This window comes from Falco peregrinus, chromosome 6, assembly GCF_023634155.1.
Source record: "Falco peregrinus isolate bFalPer1 chromosome 6, bFalPer1.pri, whole genome shotgun sequence".
Classification (NCBI taxonomy): Eukaryota; Metazoa; Chordata; class Aves; order Falconiformes; family Falconidae; genus Falco; species Falco peregrinus.
In genome coordinates this window covers 57,838,859-57,859,617 of record NC_073726.1, presented here as the reverse complement: position 1 = coordinate 57,859,617, position 20,759 = coordinate 57,838,859, and the positions used below count along the sequence as shown (strand labels likewise).

At 40.6% G+C, this 20,759-nt stretch overlaps 1 protein-coding gene and 1 long non-coding RNA gene across 5 annotated transcripts in view; one reads left to right on the top strand and one right to left on the bottom strand.

Moving 5' to 3' along the window:
- Positions 1 to 20,759, top strand: part of GRAP2 (GRB2 related adaptor protein 2) — a 119,128-nt gene that overhangs the window by 60,542 nt on the left and 37,827 nt on the right. The window contains exon 1 of one of the 4 annotated variants that reach the window (XM_055808336.1): positions 17,505 to 17,708. The exons of the other annotated variants lie outside the window; for them this stretch is intronic. The gene's annotated coding sequence lies outside the window, so the exon portion shown is untranslated. Of the gene's footprint in view, positions 1 to 17,504; positions 17,709 to 20,759 lie in introns of those variants that run through there. 4 annotated transcript variants of the gene reach the window in all.
- On the bottom strand, positions 4,761 to 19,481 carry LOC129784746 (uncharacterized). Its single transcript, XR_008747803.1, has 3 exons — positions 19,353 to 19,481; positions 16,915 to 17,011; positions 4,761 to 14,549 (listed from the first exon to the last, which is right to left on the bottom strand). It is a non-coding gene; the product is annotated as an uncharacterized LOC129784746 (long non-coding RNA).

The following is a 20,759-nucleotide window of genomic DNA, read 5'->3' as shown; positions in this document are numbered from 1 at the left end:
AAATGATCATGAAGGGAACATATGGCTAACTATTTAATAGCCTGTTTATCTGTCTGCTATGTGGCATCCCTGCAGCAGTCTTATTTCTTTGTTTGAAGTTTTCTATATACATGCATTTAAAAGGCACTTGGGAATATGAGGATAAAAAGCAGCAAATAAATATGTTTGGAAAGGATATGTTGTACTAAATCAGCAAAGGATAAAAAGCTCCAAAAAGGAGAAGGGAAGAAAATTGGCTCCACCTTAGAAAACTAATGCAAGAGCTGCTGAGTGAAAAAGAACACTTATCCAGCTGGGATTTATTAAGTGGAAAGCTTTTTTTAAAAAAAGGCTGTGGAAGACCAGAAATCAAAGATCGCTGTATATTTACTGGCTTTTTTGAAGCATCTGTTTTCTAATATCAGAGTATCTCACAATGACTAATCAACTGATGTTCAGAATATCCTTATGAGTTTGAGATGTGTTAGCCTCATTTTACCATCGAAGGAATAAAGAGATTATTTGTCCAAGACTAAATAGGAAATCTGTGACAGAAATAATAATGTAGGCCTGTATTGTCCAGCGCAGTGACTCAACCATAACACCATGCAACCTTCTATCAGGGTAAGAAGGCAGTAAGGGAGGGCTGTTGGTATAATTCACGACCAAAGGAGAGAAGCTGATGAGAGACCCCTCAGAAAAGATGGAGAGGGCTATATTGTTCTGGTTATGGTGGAGGAAATCTACCTTTGTTCTTGGGATTTGGTTAAAGGCATATAGAATGCTATAAATACATTTTCAGCTAACCCTTGCTGGGCACCTCTGATGACAGGTCAGTCTAAAAAAAGCCTGAAACCTTAACTTGTAATGAAATCTGAGACTGTGTTTTGAGCTTTGTCCACATGTGGTTATTTTATGAAAACTTAGAAGACTTGTATGCCAGCAAAGATGCTAAAATCTGTATTGCAGGAAGTTAAAGCCTTTTAGATTGATAAAACACAGATACAGCTGACATAAAAAAGGAAAAAAATGTCCTCTTTATTGCTCCAAAGGGAATTTAAACTGGACTGGAATTTCTAATATTTAAAAACAAAGACTGAAAAAAATCATGTTATTTAAATAAAATTTTCACACTTTGTGTTTTCCTTCAGCTTTTAAACATAGGTAGCTAAGACTGTACAACTAAAAGCGTTACCTCTGTTAAAACTTCTTCTCATTGCGATTACTGGGTGAGCTGACCACATTTTTTACCTACCTCCTAAGGGGACAGTTGTCATGCACTATTATCTGAGCATATTTCATTATTTATGTTACTGCCAGTGAGAATGTCTTTTTAACCACATTCAGTTTGGTTCAGTGAGATTTTTATGCTAGGGCTTGCACATCCCGGTTGTAAATCCTGTAGAACACTGAAAAAAGCTGATGCAACTTTTATTAGCTATATTAACTTATTTGTAATAACGGATTCTCAGGCTTTCATCCAAATTTTCAAGATACATCTACCAATTGCATCATCGGCTTCTGAGAAATCTAAGAGCTTGGAAAAGTGAGACTACCATCATTAGGCTTACTTTTTCTGCGCAGAAGACTGCAACTTAACTGTACAACCTTTAGGGCTCCACTGATCAAAAAGGTTTAAATTCACTGCCTTCTAGGACTTCTCAGTAAATAGAATAAAATTGCCCTTATCCAGCACGTTTTCCACAGAGACGGTTGATCAAAGGAAGTTACAGGTAACTGAATTCAACAGTGTGTGTATTTGGTATTCATTTTATTTGCACTATGGTTTTTCACATAGTCTTGGCAAGGTAAAATGTTCTCAGAGTGGATGCAAATGAAGTGCAATTTACATATGCTTTAAACTGTCTTGTCATTGCCAGAGTTGTGTAAAAGGGTGTGATTTTGTACTACAACTAAATGCATCCAATGATTGGCACTGAAGAGGACAATCTCACAACTTCTTTTCTTTTCTCCTCTTCCCCAGCATGGATTCCTGCCCACTTTTCCCTAGAGCTTCAACCATGAGATTAAGGAAGCTAGACTGGAAAAAAAAATTAATCTTTGTAAAATTTATTAGGCTCTCCACTGGGGTTACATGACTATAACTTCCTGCACAAGTGCATAGCTGGAGCTGAGAGGAAGGAATAGGATGATTCCCTTTTGAAATTTGAATATATTTGGATTATTGCACATAGTCATGGCAATTGTAATGAGAAAAAAATACCTCCCTTTGCTGTGTTGTGAAGAGCTTACACAGTTGTACCTTTCAGCGTCAATTTGCTTTGAAAAGAAAAGGTTATGGGATTACAAGTGAGAGATACGTATTCTTTAAGGCATTGTGGAGCACACACTGGAGGCAACTTGATTCTTCAGTTTCTTAGTTTTGTTATGATTATTATATTTCCCCAGTTAACTGTGAACAGAATTCAGTAGGGGGGAAAAATATCTAATTGTATCAAAGATTCCAGCGATTCCCATGCAAGTCTGTTTGAAACTAACATTGCAATATGGAACTACTGAAATGCAAAAAAAACCCCAAACAAAACCACAACCCCCCAAAAAACCCAAAACATAAGCTGTTCGGAATTTCTTTTGTATCAGGATGATTTAATCTCCCATATAAAATTAATTTCTAAAGTGTCTTCTGTTAGGAGCTATACTATGTTCCAAACATTTGAGAGAGAGTTCAGCTAACACTATTTGTCTGAAAATGTTTACATTTTCTGGAAGAGGGAAAAGTCTACAGTTCCTGTCTAGTGAGAAGGAGGAAGCAAGCCTGGGAGGTAGAATGCAGAAAATCTGCAGATTATAGTGGTTTTCTCTGTCTTGGTTAAAAAAACCCAACCAAACACAAGTCACATATAGCATTTTGCATGTTAGCTGATTTTTTTATCAGCCAACAAATAAATTGTGCTGAAACATTAGACTTTACTCCCATGGTGATTAGATATTACAGTACATATGGTATGGAAATTTAAGTGGTGTTTGAAGACCTCATAATGCCTAAACACAGCATGCCTGCCAACTGTTGACCATACGCTATAGCTGAACCAAACGTGGAGTTGCATCCTGCTATCCTGCACCTGGATTGGCCATGCAAATATATCTTAGATGTTATTGTAGAGGAAGGCCTAGCAAGGACTTCATATACTTTCTCTCCACAATAGCTGCAGCAAGTAGATCATACATCCCCACCGATAAAAACAGACGTAATCTTCTGTCTGTTTGAAATGAGTTTGTCACATCACACAAGATTTGTTGTCACCCTGTCCAAAAATTGTAGTGCTTCTGTTTTTCTCTTGGTGAAACTAGACAACATTATGTCCTTTATGTTATACTGACTGCATCTAAAATGCAAAAATATTTAGGACTGATGGGTCAGGGTGAAAGGTGCAGCAACAGACTAAATGCTGTACATGCTGACTTTGGTTGGTTTGTACAGTATGTCAACTTGAATAGTCATGTCCTGTAACATTGTATTCAATAGCTGGCATTTAAGTCTTAGAAAAACAAGCCAAAAAATCTGAGTAGTTTTTTTCTGATATTAAACACTGGCTTCTTTAGAGAAGTTTCTTACTGCAAGTTCAGCTCAAATTACGTTTACAGCATTTTAGAAGACCATCTGAACAAAATTAACTCCTACCAATTTTAATTATTCAGAAGTTTCCCCTCCTTTCATTTTATAGTTTAAATGTTACGTAGAATAATTTACTCATGAATAAATAGCCTTGATGCTTTTTAGACCTCTGTGATATCTGATATGTAAAAGCTGTACCAAAATAACTGAAAAAATGCTATCAGTGAGCAATTTCTCTTTGTTTTGTGGCACAGAGCCATACTGATTTAGTTAACATTCGTGTAAAGTCATCTTATTCCCATGTTATTTCACAGTGAATATCATCTGACATTTTATTCTGAAAGTAGTGATCCACTTGGAAAGTGGAGGACTTTTTTGAATCCTGCCTAAAACCCAGTGTTAATGTCTCCTTTTAGCTATATATCCTATATAGTTTGTGTGAATACCAGTAGTCTCTAAATTATGCAAGATACCTGTAGCTGGGGTGAAGCATAAAGCAAGCTGTGTTACAAATCAACCAGTGTAACCACTCTGTTGATCTCAACCCACCTTTTCAGAGCATTTAATCTCCAGTTTCTACAGCATACCTGTTCTTCTAGTATTGGTCTCCATACTTTTCAGACCCAATGCTATTGCACAGTCTGAACAAGAGTCCATTAAACTGATTACTTGCTATTCCCCTACTGATGCTCTCTTCCAAGTTCTGCACAGGCACCTCAGGCTTGACCCAAAGCAATTCTTTTTCTTGGTTTCAGGATTCCAATGCACTTTCTTTCAAACTATTTTAAGACTGTCAATAGACCCTGCTATTCCAGTTTTGAATGAAATCTTTTGGTCAAACCAGGTTGTACCTAAGACAATAGGCAAACAGACTGAGACAGAAAAATGTTTGCTATATTTAAACATCCACAATACAACCCTATTTGTGACTCCGCAAGCAAGTACTGTAACAGACCCATTACTTTATTCCTGAATGCTTCCATTTCCCACTTTTTCTAAAACCATTGACTTACAGTTTTTACTTTTTGCATTGCATGGATTTTTAACATTTATTTTTAACAGATAGTACTTTTTTACCATGGAAAGCATTTTCATTTTTAATCAGCTGAAGTTTTAGCATATATTCTTATTATTATTAGCAATTATTAATTTAATTATATATATATAATAAAAGCAATTATTAGCAATAATTAAGAATATATTCTTAAAATCTAAGCTTGAGCTGTTTAGGTTGAAGTTTGTCTGAATCAGGAAATTCTGGTAGGAGCTGAGAGAAACACAATGTTGATGAACAGCCTTTGATATTAGCCCTCTTAGGGTACAATATAATATAGGAGATACAACATCTAGTTATGTTTTAGTTATCTTGATGCCTGTTTGTCATATTACTTCTTCTGATGATGTCAGAAACCATAGGAAAGGGAAGATAAGGCAGATTGGCATCCTGAGCAGAAATATTAACGTATGCTACAGAATGCCTCAAGAGATAGGTTGCAGACATTGAAAGACCTCTGGTTTCCTCCTTAGAATTAGAAACCTGAAAATTCAGTACCAAGATCACCGTCTCTGTGTATTAGTTTTTCTCTTTCATTCCCTTCTGCTGTTGTATGGTAAGTTTTTCAAGCACTAAATCTGATTATAGATTCAGATTATAGAATGGTTTGGGTTGGAAGGGACCTTGAAGATCATCTAGTCCTAATCCCCCTGTCATGGGCAAAGACACCTTCCACTACACCAGGTTGCTCAAAGCCACATCCAGCCTGGCCTTGAACATTGCCAGGGATGGGGCATGATAATGCTCTTGCTCTCCCTGTAGTGTCACACTGATGAATTCTGGTCTGGCGTGTCCTAAATAGACTGACCTGATGGACAAATTAATTAGAGTTGCAGCTGGTATTTACTTCTCATCATTAATGAGTACAGGGCTTTCAAGCTGCTTTTCAGAGGGCTTTTGAAGTTAAGATATTTTATTTTACAAATAAGATGGAATAAGACTGAATTTATTGTCACTTATCAAAACCCAGGTACAGGGCAATAGCTAGTTAAGACAGTGACACACCTCTTAGAGCTGAGCAACCAGATGTTAGTTGTTTTTTCTGACTCATTCTGAAACCAGATGAAACTACATACTACTTACAAGTTAAGCAGTGATGAGGTGGAAGCACATGCCACCTTTTGCTGAGAGAGGAAAAAAGGGCATTGAAATGTAAATTCTTATGGTATAGTTAAGAGTTTTCCTTAGCTTAATCTCATAGCCCCCAGATTTTTATACAGTCATTAAATAGTCTTGAATTTATCTCATCATCAACAAGCAAAATCATTATGCACAGCTGTACTATAGAAGTGGCACAATGCAATTATTTCATTGCACAGAACAGATGCATGCTGTTGGCACCTCAGACCCAGTAGGAGCTGCATGGAGCTTGTATCAGCAGGAATTCACTTTCCCATACATCACTTGGGGACACAAATGTGCAACGTGACAGGCCCATCACTACCAATAATTCATCTAATTTACTGTGGCAAGGTGGATACTTGGTTGCGTCTGAATGCCAACAGGTCAGTGGCTTCATCTAGCAGCTCACGCTGTTCCCAGCAGTGCTATGTGCCTACTAATAATTTAATCTTGTATTTGAATTTCAGTTCCTAGCAGTTTACCCCTTCTTTCTCATTGTCTTTCACTTCTACTTAAAAATATAATGGTCCATTTCAGCAAAATTAACTGCAATTTCATGGATCACTACAGCAGGAATAAATTTATACATAACACTGTAATCCATCTATTTGTTCCCCAGAATGCAAACTGACTTGATGAGCAATTCTGTGTTCTATGTAAATAACCCTACTTCTAATTGAGAGTGCTGCATTTTCAGTGAAGAAGGGGGAGAGAAAAGAAGATTGTATCTCTGACTTTGACTTTCTGATAATTTTTCCAGGATATTTCATTTCAATTTTTAAAAAGTTTAACATATAGAAAATATAGGCATCAACTACCTTGATTTCTTTTTGAATGAAGACTCTGGTGCTCTGCTTGTGCTTCATTCTTTATTTTCTTTAAAAAAAAGTAGTTTTCAAAATCTGAATTCTCATATAACATGCCAGATTACAATATCTAAAATACCCAGTTCTTCTATCTAGTAGATACCAGTTACCATATGGGCAAGAATAAAACATTACTCTTGTTCTTCCATCAGTGTGTCAGTAATGTGCAAGAAGAAACACTCTACAATAGGATGAACAATAGGAAGTTCACTTTCCATAGCCCCTCTTACATTCAGAGTCTCTGCAGGGATTGTCAGCAGGTGGAATAATTTATATGAACTGGATAATTGTCTTTGTAGCGTGGATGCCTTTCTACTGTGAATTGATTGGCATTTCCACTTCTTTTCACTATAAAGATGTTAGACAGTAATTATCAAGAACCTCTTGCAGGTTCAGAACTAGAAACAATGTCTAGAGAAGATATTGAAAATAAAGATACCAGCTTTTATATGCTGTTATAGGTTTCCTAAACTACAAATTTTATCAACAAATTTGATTGATTATGAAATAGTAAAAGTTACTGAATGTGAATGGTGAAGATGTTTGAGTGGTAAACATTAAGTCTTGTCTTTAAACTTCATTGAACTACTGACTTGAAGTCCATCAAGTCAGTGCAACCTAACTTCTCCAGGAGGAACAAACTTATGTTACCAATATTATGGGGTAGTAGTTTTTTTAAAAAAAGAAAGAGTTACTCTTCCATACTGTGCATTTAGTGAATTGTAGCATTTATTGCCACAGAGTGTAGTGAAGGGCAAAAACGTAAATAGAGACATTTACAGAAAATAAGTGGCTCTCAAATATAATTGTTCAAATACATTCTCTGGCTCAACAAGTCCCTGGATTGTTGCAGGGAACAATTTCTGGAAGGAATGTCAAGAGAAAGCTCATTTTGTTTCTTTTCTTCCTGCCCGTTTCCTGTAAATAGATCTTACTGGCACTCCCAGACAGAGGGCACTGGGCCAGATGGGCCTTTTGCCGGACCCTGTACACTATTGTAGTGCTTTTATGTGCATTATGGCATTTTAGTACAATTTCCTGGCAAAATCACATTTGCTTCAAAACCAACTTGTTTCTACCAGCAGCATCTGTTAGAACTGCAGAATGAGCAAACCCACTAGCTGAAAGTGCTTCAGTACTTGCTTCCTAACTGACATGCACCTGTGGTGCTGCTTAGTAACTTAGGTTGACTGGACTATCATTGCTTTGAGCAGCCATGTTAATTACCCTATTGTCTTAGTAGTACTCGTGTAACTAGAAACTTGTATACACAGAATCTGTCTGTCTTCTCTGGTGCAATTCCTTCATTAACGTAGGAAAATACAGCTATGAAAGAGCAGTATCAGCCCCAGTCTATTTCAATATGTATTTTAGAACCAGGAAATATTAGTTTGTCTTGCTTATTTTCAAGCCACTAATTTTTGGAAATACCAAATGGATGGCAATTTCTTTTCAATTTTCAGCGTTTCATCTCATCTCTCTTCATATTAAAAAATGTTTCCACTGATATGTAAGCCTAAGTCAGCAGTGATGTAATTTTTCCTAAGTTCTTACTTGTAAAGGTGTTGGTAATTTTAAGTATTTTTTTCTGAAAATAACACAGAAAACTTGCATTTCCTTACTCTTTTTCTGATGTCTTTGTGGAGCTGTGATTACTTGCTATCTTTCCTTGAGAAATTAGTTTAAATAATCCCCCCCAAACTTCCTAATTTTAATTGACAGGCCTTCTCAAGTCATCTTTGATTCCTTACAGTGTTACCCACACAATGAAAATTCTTCACTGTCTCAGTATTGAAGAAGCCCTGTTGACATTGGTGTCTGACTTTCTCTGATCCATTATTTATAAAATAATCCAACTGTGTGCACTTACACACATGCCTCCAGTTCTTTCTGCAGTCATTCATCCATCATACCATGTGCATAATCTCAGAAAGAGAAACTGCACTGTATGTTAGTTCACTGATGTCTCAAATTAGTGAGCTTGGGGGACCCCAAGAATGGTTAGACGTTGCTTTTCTGACTTTTACTTTAGCATCAGAATAATTTTTCATAAAGTTCTTCATGTGCCTCCTGAGTGCCATAGATAAATATTCATTTTACATCTAGAGTCAGTAAGTGACACCAGACATTTCTCGTGGTGCTTATTCTATTGTCCAAATTAGAAAACTCAACACACTTCTGCAAATGTAACAGTTCTAACATGAATTAGAAATTAGGGCTTCACCCCCCCGAAAGGTGGCAGGATCAATAGCCCAACCAAGGTGCATCTACACCAATACATCCAGCAGGGGCAACAAGCACGAGGAACTGGAAGCCGTTGCGCACCAAGAAAACTATGATATATCATCATGGAAACAAGGTGGGATGAGTTGCACAACTGGAGTGCTGCAGTGGATGGCTATAAACTCTTCAGAAGGGATGGGCAAGGAAGGAGAAGCCCTATATGTTAGCGAGTGTTTTGATTGTCTAGAGCTTAATGTTGGTGACAAAAGGGTTGAGTGTTGTAAGGATCGGGGGGAAGGCCAACAACGCAGATGTCATGGTGGGAGTCTGTTATAGACCACCCAACCGGGATGAAGAGGCAGACAAAATTTTCTATAATCAGCTGGGAGAAGTCTCACATTTGCTAGCCCTTGTTCTCATGGGGGACTTCAACTTACCAGATATCTGCTGGAAATACAATACAGTAGAGAGGAAACAGTCTTGGAGGTTCCTGGAGTGTGTGGAAGATAACTGCCTGACACAGCTGGTGAGGGAGCCTGTTAGGGAAGGCGCCCCGCTGGACCTGTTGTTTGCGAACAGAGAAGGACTTGTGGGTGATGTGATGGCTGGAGGCCGTCTTGGGCAGAGTGATCATCTCTAAGCATGTGGAGGAAAAGAAGGTTAGCAAGAGTAGTCAACATGGATCCACCAAGGGGAGATTGTGGCTAACCAACCTAACCACCTTCTATGGTGACTGGCTGGTAGACAGGGGAGAGCAGTGGATGTTATCTGCCTTGACCTCCGCAAGGCTTTTGACACTGTCTCCCATTAACATCTTCATACATAAGCCCAGAAAGCATGGGTTAGATGAGTGGACAGTGAAGTGGATTTAGAACTGGCTGAATGGCAGAGCCAACAGAATTGTCTTCAATAGCACAGAACCTAGATGGAGGCCTGTAGCTAGAGGTGTTCTCCAGAGGTCAGTACTGGATCCAGTCTTGTTCAACTTAATCATGAATGACCTGGATGAAGGGACATAGTGTACCCTCAGCAAGTCTGATTATGATACAAAACTGGGAGAACTGGTCAATACACAAGAAGGCTGCACTGCCATTCAGTGAGACCTGGACAGGCTGGAGAATTGGGCAGACAGGAACTTAATGAAGTTCAACAAAGGCAAGTGTAATTCCTTGAGAGGAATAATCCCATGCACCAGCACAGGCTGGGGGTTGACCAGCTGGAAGGCAGCTCCATGGAGGAAGACCTAGCAGTCCTGGTGGACAGCAAGTTGCCCATGAGCCAGCAGTGTGCCCATGTGGCCAAGAATACCAGTGGGATCCTGGGGTACATGAGGAGAAGTGTGGCCGGCAGGTCAAGGGAGGTGATCCTCCCCCTCTACTCTGCCCTGGTGAGGCCACATCTGGAGTGCCATGTCCAGCTCTGGGCTTCCTAGTTCAAGAGAGACAGGGACTCTCCAGACTGGAGAGGGTCTGGTGGAGAGCTACAAAGATGATGAGGAGACTGCAGCATCTCCCTTATGAGGAAAGGCTGAGAGAGCTGGGCCTGCTTATCCTGGAGAAGACTGAGAGGGGATCTTACCAATTTCTACAAATACCTTAAGGGTGAGTGTCAAGAGGATGGGACCAGGTTCTTTTCAGTAGTGTCCAGTGACAGGACAAGGAGCAACAGGCTACAACTGAAACACAGGAAGTTGCATCTGAACATGAGAAAGAATTTCTTTACTTTGAGGGTGACAAAGCACCTAGAAAAGGCAGCCCAGAGGGGTTGTGGAGTCTCCTTCTCTGGAGATACACAAAACCTGCCTCGACACAATCCTGTGCAACTGCTCTACGTGAACCTGTTTAGCAGATGTTTTAACTAGATGATCTCCAGAGGTCCATTACAGCCCTAAACATTCTGTGATCACAAAGTGATAAGAGTTTTCGATCCTTGGAGCAGTAAGGAGAGGGGTCAGCAGAACTGCTGCCTTGGAATTTTGGAGGGCAGACTTTGGCCAGTTCAGGAGTCTGGTTGACAGAGTCTCTTGGGAAGCAGTCCTGAAGGGCAAAGGAGTCCAGGAAGGCTGGACATTTTTCAAGCAGAAAATCTTAAAGGTGCAGTAGCAGGCTGTCCCTATGGGCTGAAAGATGAGCCAGTAGGGAAGACCACCAGCCTGGCTGAACAGAGAGCTTTGGCTGGAACACAGGAGAAAATGGAAAAGGGGCAGGCAACTCAGGACTACAGAAGTGTCATGAGGTTATGCAGGGAGAAAATCAGAAGGGCCAAAGCCCAGCTAGAATTTAATCTGGCTACTACTGTAAAAGACATTTTAAAAAGTTTCTCTAAATATGTTAGCAACAAAAGGAGAGCTAAGGAGAATCTCCAGCCTTTATTGGATGCGGGAGCAAACGGTGACAAAGGGTGAGGAAAAAGCTGAGGTATGTCATGCCTTCTTTGCCTCAGTCTTTGAAAGTAAGACCAGTTGTTCTCTGGGTACTCAGCCCCCTGGGCTGGAAGGCAAGGCTGGGGAGCATAGTGAAGCCCCCATAATCCAAGGGGAAATGGTCAGCAACCTGCTACACCACTTAGGCACACACACGTCTACAGGGCTGGATGGGATGTACCCGAGGGTACTGAGGGAGCTGGTGGAAGCGCTCACCAAGCTGCTTTCTATCATTTATCAGCAGTCCTGGCTAACCAGGGAGGTCCCGGTCGACTGGAAGTTAGAAAATGTGATTCCCATCCACAAGAAGGGCTGGAAGGAGGATGCAGGGAACTACAGGCCTGTCAGTGTGACCTTGCTGTCAGGGAAGGTTATAGAGCACATTGTCTTGAGTGCCATCACATGGCATGTACAGGACAACCAGGTGATCAGGCCCAGCTAGCATGAGTTTATGAAAGGCAGGTCGTGCTTGACTAACCTGATCTCCATCTATGACAAGGTGACGCACTTTGTGAATGAGGGAAAGGCTGTGGATGTGGTCTACCTAGGCTTTAGCAAAGCTTTTGGCACCATTTCCCACAGCATTCTCCTAGACTGTTGATCTGCTTGAGGGTAGGAAGGTTCTACAGGGGGATCTGGACAGGCTGGATCAATGGGCTGAAGCTGAATTGTATGACCTTCCACAAGGCCAAGTGCTAGGTCCTGCACTTGGGTCATAATAACCCCACACGATGCTACAGGCTTGGTGAAGAGTGTCTGGAAAGTTGCCTGGCAGAAAAGGACCTGGGGTGCTGGTCAACAGCCAACCAAATATGAGCCAGCAGTGTGCCCATGTGGCCAGGAAGGCCAGAAACATCCTGGCTTGTATGAGAAACAGTGTGGCCAGAAGGATCAGGGTAGTGATTGTCCCCCTGTACTCTGCACTGGTGAGCCTGCACCTCAAATACTGTGTTCTGTTTTGGGCCCCGCACTTCAAGAGGGACATCGATGTGCTGGAGAGTGTCTAAAGGAGGGAAACAAAGCTGGTGAAAGATCTAGACAACAAGTCATATGAGGAGTGGCTGAGGGAACTGGGGTTGTTAAGCCTGGAGAAAAGAAGGCTTGGAGGAGACCTTATTGCACTGTACAGCTCCCTGAAAGGAGGTTGTACTCAGTTTCTTCTCCCAAGTAACAAGTGATAGGACAAGCGGCAATGGCCTGAAGTTGCACAAGGGGAGGTTTAGATTGGATGTTAGGAAAATTTCTTCACTGAAAGAATTGTCAAGCATAGGAACAGGCTGCCCAGGGAGGTGGCTGAATCACCACCCCTGAAGGTATTTAAAAGATGCATAGATGTGGTGCTTAGAGACATGGTTTAGCGGTGGACTTGGCAGTGTTAGGTTAATGGTTGGATTTGATGATCTTAAAGGTCTTTTCAACTTGATTCTTTTCCAAATAATTCTATGATATCATTCAAAATTCTGGAGAAAGAAGCAGAGACAGAAATAATTTCATTCTCTCTTTCTTATCTGTGTAAGACAGACAACACTGGGATTCCATGGCAGCAAAATTAATGAACAGGAAGACAGTGGAGACTGCTTTCTGCAATAGCCTTTTGGTTCCATTCAACTGTTCTTTAACCAAAAGTACAGCAACCATTTACAGACCTAAGGAGAAAATACAGAGAGTATGCCTAGCCTCTCCTTTTGACAAGACCACAGCTTGACTCCAAACTAGAAGGAAAGTGGCTTAGTTTTACTCAATAATATATGCCATAATAATTAAGTGCTTTGACATTTTTATGTTGAAAACACCATATTCAGGTGTTTCACAATGAAAAGTCTACCAAGAACATGGAAAGCACTAGCAAGTAAAAGAAGAAATGGATAATGTTATTTTCCAGTAAGCTTGTTTAAATGTAGCCTAACACCTTCAACTACTAAACCACACCTGTTGACTTATGGTGCTACTGTAGCTAGCATTTTGATCACACCTATTATAAGATCCAAATGCAAATGTCAGATCCAGTGAAAGTTGTATTATAGCTGAAGGACAACATCTGCAACTAGGAAGAAGGGAAGGAAATGTTTTGTGTCAATCCATTGCAACCCTTCTGTCTACAGAATTTTCAAAGGGCTCTAAACAAGAGCAGAGAGGTGAAGAAATTAGAACAAGAGCTTCCATTTGTCTGTGAATTGCTCCACTAAACTGTAACAACAGTGTTTCTAGACCTATCGGCATGGATCTGTTAGCTTTCACAGCTGGTATACTCAATAGGAGGTGTATTTTAGTCAATGCAGTAATAGCATAAAAAGGGAATGCAGCCTCCAAATGATTTAAATTATGCCTGTGAACTGTCATTTCACAGCTTTATGAGATGTTCCTGTTCCCCTCCCTCCCTTTTATTTTTTACCATCAGCCTGGGTAGATTTCTGTGCAATTCCCAGCTGAGTCACCAGAGAAGGGTCCACCTTCATCATGTATTAATTTGATTTCAAGCCCCGACAAACACACAGCCTCAAGAAGGGAGACAATCTATAATACACTATAAGAACAAAAGATAAAAATATTAAAATTCATAATAAATGTTTGTTTTCCATCTAAGCCCCCTCCCCACACCCCCATTTATGAGCGTGCTTCTCCTTTCTGCTAGCTACCACAGTCCAGACTGAGGGATATTTTTAATGTAAGGATAGGCATGAATTTCAAGGAAAAGATCAAAATGGTACCTTTTATTTTTTTAAAGAATAGAGCTAATTAAGCTTTTTATCAAACTACACTCATCTTCAAATGACTTAGATGGGAAATATATTGGTTTAATTAAGATTTCACAGGGAGAGACTGTTGCAAATGCTTGGAACTGAGAGAAAGGGGGATCTTTATGAGGAGGGTGATGTATGTTTTACAAGTCCCTGTGTCTCTTTGTTGTTTGCACTTCAAATAGAGTCCATTTTTATCTGCCTCTCTCCTGCTGAGAGAAAGTGATTTTATCATGTGTTTCAATGAAGCTATTAAAAACTTCAATCATGAGATTCCTCTTTTGCCTTTGTATATTTCTCTCTCTCTCTCTCTCTCTCTGTCAGAGTTGCACTGTGACATCGGTTATATGGCAGCATACATCGATTTGCTTTGGTTTACACATGGATTAGATAATTCTCATGCAATCATAGCTTGCTTTAACCGAAAAGTTAGTACCCGTGTTTTCCTTAGCTGGCTCCCCACTTGATTTGACTTTTGTTGGTCTACAATTTTGAAGGTTTTGCTGTGCTTTCTTCTTTCTTTGTTTTTAGCAAGTGTTGAAAAGTTCAGGAGCGTCAGCTTGAAGTTCTATATGCATACAAAAAGAACAATGCCAGCTCAATACTTTTCCCTCACTTCAGGAGCTCAGGAATATTTCAGAGGTGAAAAAAGAATGTATTACAGTAACGTGGCATTACAATACAAGTATTTGGGGGGCAATACCAGACAGGACTTCTACATTGACAAATCATATACTCTTAATGCTCAGATGTAGTTATTTATCCAGTAATCTAAGACACTAAAAGGGATGTGTACTAGAGATAAAAAACATGTCAAAATAGTTGAATCATAACTAAAACAAGCTATTAACCTAAAAGATCCTCCTTGGACAAAAATAATAAAAAAACCCAAAACAACAGAAATACCCAGATTTTGATGACTGAAATATAAAATTTAGTAGATGATTGCATTTAAATAATATTTAAATCAAGTAATTGAGATTACAAAGGCCTGAAGCCTGAATATAGCAATACATTAATTTCTTGTCTTTTGCTTTTGTTTGTCAGTTAATGTTTAGACAAATCATGTCATATAAATGAAGCCAAACAGTTTAGGTCTTAGTGTTAGTAGACAAGACGTCAACATTTGATTCTTGCATTCTGTGCCTCTGTTCTTGAGCCAGCTCTGTGTGATTAGTGCTGCAATGCTGCATATATAACTGATTTGCAGTTTGCTTACAAGATTGATGTCTCTAATGCAAAACAAAAAATATTTTTGGCTGAATAGCAAAGAGTATATTATTTTTGACCAAATGGAAAGTTGTGTTTTGCCCAAAAATATTTTTTATTGTTTCAGGTGGTTTTACCTGTTTATTCAAAGCAAAGTATATTTTGAGAGCAGTGTAAAGATGAAAAATCAGAAAATTTGGTATTGGAAATACTTCAACCATTAAAAATGGCAAAGGAGTAATTTGATAGAAATTCACAAAACAGCTTAATCCTTCTCTGTAACCTTTTGGACAAAAGATATTACTAAGAATACTTCTTTTCAAGATTTGATATTTCAATATTATCAGTCATATTTTGCCCATTTCTCTTTGTAACACCTGCACTCTTTTGAAGGACACAGATGGAACCCGATCAATCTGGCTGCTTGTTCTTCAAAGTCAACAATAATTAGGAGTTAAAACATTTTTTTTCTGAGCAGCAGGCTGGAAAAAGCATGGACCACTTGGCCAGGCTCTGAACCATACTCAAGGAAATGGAATTCCATCCACATCCTCAAACAGGTACAAAGTCAAGAAAAGTGGCTTCGAGAAATCAGGGTGTGTGGATCTCACTGGCTCCAGAACTCAGTAATTTATGAATCTATTTCTGCTGCAGCAAATGGTCCTTTCCTGGCTTACAGTCTACCAGACAGAATTTAGTTCATGTTTTTAGGCTACGATTTTAGAGTGGTCTTAGAGTGATGGCTGCAGGGAGAAATTTCACTTCATGTCAGTTCCTTTTTCCTGTGAAATGCCTGGTGCTGGCAGCTGCAGGCACAGTACCAGGCAGCCCATGGGCCAGCGCCAGGGCTGCGTTTCCTAAGGGGACTTTCTGCTTTCCAGCAGCAACGGATTTTCCAATCATCCATGTCCCTTCTCCCACGGGGGCCCTGCTGGCCCCTGGCAGCCCTCGGGCAGGAGGAGGGACTGGAGCTCTGAGGGCAGGGAGCAAAACAGCCTTTCGGGAAGCCAGGCCTCAGAAGGGACAGGATGAGCGCAGGGCATCATGCCCCTGTGTAATTAATGTGTGTAGTTAATTACCAATGGGGTTGATGTAGGTGAGGACACACAGGTGGACTCACACTGCCAGGACCAGCCCTCCCCTGTCCCTGCTCCTCCTTACCTAGCAGTGACTGTCAGGTAACCTTTTCCCTGGGAGAGTCTAACTGCTGCCAGTCACCTGCAAAGACCCACCCCCTTTCTCTCCTAACCAATCTGAATGCTCTCAACCAGCCCTCCCTTCCCCCATAGGGTCCTTGCATTCAGAGGGACTGTCAATCATCCTGCAAGCCCCACCCCTCCCTAGCTTTCAGCCCGTGCTGCGAGGGGTGGGCGGCCCCCGCCATTTCCTGTAGGGGTGGCATGCAGGGCAACGGGCAGGGGTGTCGGGGAGACAGCTTAGTGCAGTAACACAGCAGTGTCTTTTCAGCCTTTAATCACCTGAGGAGAAAGCCTTAATTCTAGTTTTGTTTTTAAGGCATTTACGTGGTCCATAGATATTTTGCCACCTGAAAGTGCCATAGTATGGGTGTTGGCCGTATAAATCATCACTGCTTTGGGTAGATCACGGTCCCTCTGTCCAGGCCACCGGCCTTCCATGATGCGCCTGTGCTAGTGGCTAAACTGATGCAACTAAATAGGCAAATGTGCCTTTTCTGTCTTCTTATAAGAATCTGGTTGTCATACCTCTTTTCTCACAGCTTGAAGACAACCTTCTGGTTTGCTAATTGCGGACTCTGATGAAATCCCAGACTGCTTGTATCAACTCCCTCTTGGCCTGTGCCTGCAGAAGCACACGATGGTCCTTGTATTTGCCTGTGTTTGCTACAGAGATTGCTTCTCTGTGGGTACACTGTGTGCATACACCTGTGGACTCTGTCATGTCAAATGGGATGTGTGGCAGGAGAGGTGCTGCACAAATTGAAATGCTGATAGCTTATGACCACCACTGTCACCCCATATTAGAGAAAAGGGCACATTTTAGGAGACTTTTGATGGCTTATTCCTGGGAATGAGTACTTGTGTCCAAAGGGGCCAGTGCTTTCCAGATAGATACCGTAAATAACTGAGCGTTGAGCAAGTCATGGGGTGCCCCAGCACATGGCATGCTGCTGAAGCAGCAAACAGCTGTAGCATTTAGGAAAAACTGCTCTAGAGCAACTGTAAGCCTTGCAGTAAGAGAATAAAACCACACTAAGCTGAGCCCCACACCCAGCTCAGTAAGCTACCACGCCTGTGAGTTCCTGCGTGGTTTGTGGTTTGTGCCCTGCCAGCTTGATTGACTGTGCTTCATGAGGGATAGGCAACGATGCCATTGTGAAGACTTGTGTGTACTGCATGGCTCCGCAGACTTCGGCCCTTGCTAAGTACTTGCACTGAAGACAGGAGACAAGTTGGTTATTATGAGACTCCTGCCATTCCCCACTGCTTTGTCTCAACATAGATCCTGAACGAGCAGAGTGCAACCACCTGCCGCAAAGGTACAGATCTGCTCAGTTGCTTGCTTCTTTCACTATGAAGTTTTAAGGGTAGATGCATTGGCTAAATTAGCATCACATTTTGTGCAGAGTTAAGCAAGGAAGGTCTTAGCTGCAAGCCTCAAGGTTTAATGTGTTTTCATTTCTACTGCGGGTGCATCACATTTTTCTCCTTGTCAATGGGGGATCAGGACTGTGCTCAGGAGGAGGGTATTTATAGGAACAGAGCAAAGAAAATAATAAATGGGGATTTTTTATGGTTTGGGTTTTGGTTTTTTTTAAGTCAGAAGCAAAAAGATATCCAGATTTCCCAGAAACTTTAAGGTTGCTCAGACAGAGATCAGACTATTGTCTCTCTCAGACACCCAGTGTGATAATACTGACTGGGGCAAGATGCCTAGAAAGAAAAATGCTTCTGGCAACTGTAGATCTGGCATCATTGACCCTCTTTTTGGTGTCTCCTGTGGAATGTGGTGGGGTCTCAAGAGGCCAGGCATGAATGTAATTTCTCCTCAACTGCTTTTTGATGTTATTTTAAAGCTTTTTAATGCATTGTAACTATAATATGCAGTACTGCTATGAGACATTTCTTTAGAATTGAGTACTATAGAGCTGCATGGCAAGGTTTCTGTGTATTTCATGTATGCTTGTGTGCATAGAGAGAGTTCATAATACTTTACTTGTCTTGCAGTTAACCTCTGAGCAAAAGGGTATCAGTCTCCAAGACAGCATTTAGTAGCACTATATCAGCACAAAATTTTCTTAGAAAAAATAATAATCTAAACTTGCTTCAGCAGCAGGAGAAGCCGTCACATTCATATTGATCTGGAGAAGAAAGGTTTTATAATGACTGAGCCAGGAGAAACTGGCTTTTGGGATGAGAGAGAGTTGCCCACCAGTTATGTTTTGGCATGGAAGACTGTAGCTGATGCAGCTAGCAATGCCAGTCATCCACTTGTAAGTGGAAGTAGAGTAAGACCCATGCTTTAGCCTCTGCTCCCAGTTTTCTGAACAGGGCATAAACCCTGGCTATGATGTGACAGTGAAATGAGTTGTGGAAAAGATATGGAGAAAACATTTTCCCTTACTAGGCTCTGGGTGAAAAAATGCTGTTGGTGTTCCAGTGAAGCAATCCCCTTATTTTTCTATCTAGCAACATTTACTTTTGTTTCTTTGTTGCATCCAAACTTGCAATCCCACAGAAAAGAGTTTAAACACCAAATAGTGCTATGTGTCATTCCCATTTTTACCAAGAAAGCAGAATAACCTGGAGATGGATGGATAGGCAATGAGAAATGTACACGTCTAAGCTTAGTTTTGTTCTCTGGATTTTGAAGTTGTTTCATCTCTACCTCTCCCTTCTGCACACATCTCCTAAAAATGAATGATCTGCCTGTGCAAAACAAAAATTTGTCTTTCACAAGGTATAGTTTTGTACAACTGCCAGAGAACCAGACTCTGCTTCTCAAGTTAGCTGTCTGTCCTGATCTCTTATACCTGCTTACATTAGTTTGTAAAAGTATAGCGTGTCTGCAAGCTTGTCTTGTTTTTACAGGTTATAGCCATTACTCTAATAACAGACATCACTTCGAACTTTGTCTTCCTTTACCTAATCACCCAGAATTTCTTTTTCTTCCCCACACTTACCTTCTACTCTTGCAACCATATGCCACTGCTCTCCATTTTTTCTGATTCAAGGGCAACGGCAGTGAGGTTGTAATGTCCTCTGTCTGTACAATGCTATACTTTGCCCTCCCCACCAATTTGCAGCTTGACAGCAGCTCTCTGTGGCCACAGGCAGTATCTGAAAGTTTGGCCAGCAAGAGGTTGCTATTAAGCCACAGGTCTGAAACTACTGCTGTAGGCAGTCTCTTTTGGTTTTACTGCCTGACATAATGAAAATGATCTTCATTCCCTTTACTATGTTTCTTCCCTTAACGGTATTTTCACTCGAAATTCTTCTCTTAGTGGAGCTGTAAGGTATATACCATAAAATACACACACTGGCAAGTTCCGTCTCTGATAATAGTCAGAAGGCCCTACCCACTGCAGCTGAGAAAATGCTGTATGTTTTATCAGTAATGAAATATTGCTATCAGCAGTTGATATGGCTATGTCTTTGGGGCTCATTTTACTTTCTTTTGTTTGTATAATATAATAAGGCCCTGTCTTCCTCTGCCTTTCTCCCTTCTCTCCAGAGTCTGGTTTTGGTTTAAGAGGAACATAGCTACTCTGTCTTCTTTCAGTTCCTGAAATTGCTATACACAATCTAATAATTGTCACACACTTGATCTGAAGCTCAGGTCTGGCTGCAAGCCATATTCAAGTCAGTGCAAACAGTATCCATAAATCCCTTGATATCTTTCAAAAATCTTTACTTTGTAGCTCCCTTGAAGGAGACTTCTTAGGCTTTTCATTTTAGTTTTCCACCATTCCTTGTACATTTGGGCAGCAGCAAAGGAAGTATATTACCATTAGGGGTTATATGGTAGTGACTGCCTTTCCTGTATAAGCCTTTCATCTTAATGTCTACACACATTTATACCTATTGATGGGCATTTTAACCATTTGGCCTTAAGACAGGTGAGGATGAATGCTCTCATTTTATAATCAGGCCCATGGACATGAATGTAATGACACTGAGATGACAGGGGCACTAAAGCCGTACATACTATCTTAACAAAATTTATAATCTGTAAAAATGAACTGGCCTCCTGAGAAGGCAGCTTTATGGCATTCAGTAATCCCTTTCCATTTACATATCTCCACGTATGGCTATACTGTACTTTTTAGATGTGTCCTACAATACGTAGAGGTGAAGTGACTTGGTCAGAAAAGCACAGCAAATCTTTAGCTGAGCTGGGCTTGGAAACTGGATTCTTGATCATCTTCAAGGCTGCCTTGTTTCTGTATTTTATAGTGACAATTTCAAATAAGCACTTTTATAAAAGAGGGGTGTGGGGGGCAGAGAAAGAAACAAATGTGAGTAGAATTGGCAGTGATATTAGCTAGGCTAGTAAGTGTATGCACTATAGTCTTCATGCTTCAAGGTAC